The sequence below is a fragment of the Pinus tabuliformis genome, chromosome 7, assembly GCF_031772625.1.
Source record: "Pinus tabuliformis cultivar Carrire ecotype Pingquan chromosome 7, CPIR1, whole genome shotgun sequence".
Taxonomy (NCBI): domain Eukaryota; kingdom Viridiplantae; phylum Streptophyta; class Pinopsida; order Pinales; family Pinaceae; genus Pinus; species Pinus tabuliformis.
Genome location: NC_142293.1, coordinates 1,563,904,478 through 1,563,906,445, shown reverse-complemented (window position 1 = coordinate 1,563,906,445; position 1,968 = coordinate 1,563,904,478).

Below are 1,968 nucleotides of genomic sequence, written 5' to 3'. Positions count from 1 at the left end.
TACGTCATGGATGTTATTTGTTTCGTCTCTGATTTTCCCACCATGGGGTGGAAATGGATAGTATAGAACCCTCTACCTATTCAAGTCTACCATAAAGAACTGTGGGAATCTAATTTCGTCCCACATTTCTATAAGATTTGTCATGGAGTAATGCTTCCCATTCATAAAATGTTATATAACACAGACACCCCAAGATTCTCCCTAGAAGTTGAAATTGACATTCTCCCTGTGGGAAGGTGGTTTGGGGAGGATTTATTCACCTACATTAGGGTATTTGGGAGAATTTCCTCGCCTCATGTGCTTCCTTTGTATGTTCCCGACAAACTTATGGCCCAAGAGATAGCTTACTAGACCTGTGGTGTTGGGGGAATGAGCAAAGAACTCAAGGATAAGAAGAAGGCCATCTGGCCTCAATTCCCTGTGGTTTGCGGGGCCTTCACATTATTTGATTTGGGACATGCTTTTAAAGAGTTTGATAATATGCTAAGTCTGAAGCTACCAAAGTTCCAAGGGAGGTAGTATGATCCCTTGGATACTATCAAGAATTTTACAACGATGGTCAAAATAAAAGTGTTTACTAAAGAAGATGATATCTTCAACAATGTCTTTCCAAAGAAGAGCTCTCTCAGAGAGATTCTACATATGGCACAAATTCAGTTTGACCAAGCAAAGCTTCAAGAGTTTAACCATTACAGAGAATAGAGATTGGCAAATGTCCCGTTGGACAAATTGTGCATTGAACCAATAAGGGAGCCCACTCCCAGTATTAGCATAAGTGGAAGTTCAAGAGAAGAGAAGTCTAAATCAAAGTCCGAGAGGGAATCAGCTGAAAAATCCGATGAGCAGTCAAAAAGTGATCACAGCAGAAGTGAAGCATCAATCAAAGATACAGCTCAGTCTATAGAAAAGCCTGACCAACAGGTTTTGTCCCCAAAACAGGTTGAGACTCCCGCTCCCCTCGCAAAGCCAACAAGTCCAATTGTAGTAGACCTAGAAAAGGAGTGGGAGAATTTTAATGAGCTAATCAACACTGAGGAACAGAGTGCAGAGCCATTAATAAACCCAGGGGAGACAACCACAGAGATGATAATAGAAGAGGTTATTAATACTCAAGAGACAGAGCATATTCCTGTTGCTCCGTCGTCTGAAATTGTGCTGAAAATAGAGGAGATCCCTCCTCTGGATGTATTTTATAGCCCGCAGCATAAGGCTGTTGTCAAGAGACAAAGAAAGAAATGAAAAATAGATATTGTACTTTCTCCAGAGGCTGAACCTTTAGATGTTCTTTGGCAAGACCCAACCACCGATCCAATAGAAAACCTCACTAGGCTCTCTCAGATTGCAGGGGCATATGCTTCTGCAACCATTGATAAAGCGTCAGAAGTTCAAACACTATTAAAAGAAAAGGAGGATAAGATCCTATTTTTGGAACAACAACTACAGCAAGCCAGCGTCAGCCAAGAATCAGAAATACAATTGGCAAAGCTACAACAGGATTTCCAACAAATGCAGTTGGGTTATCAAAACAATCTGGCCGATAAAGAACAACAGTTACAGGCCAGAATAGAACTGCATAAGGACGACCCTAAGATTAAAGAATTCGTCACATAATCCCTTGCCCTCAATGAACAGCTCTTACAATAGAAAGAAATGCTTTGCCAAAGGATCTTGCAATGGAATTCCCATTGTGAAAAAAGCGACTACATTACAAATCAAGGTGTAGACTTACGGCTTGATTATGATTTAGTTTTTAAGAAAGTTCCTAACTTTGTGAATTGGCAAAAATTAGAGGAGGGAAAAAGAGTAGAATTTCCCAGGATTGATGAATCCCACAAAGAAATGCTATTTACAAAATGGGATGCACAGCTCAAGGAAGCAGAGCAAGCAATGGAGGAGGCAACAACAGCAACAAGCAACGTCATCGACTGCATCAACGAAAATCTGCATAAAGCAAATTTAATATCAGAG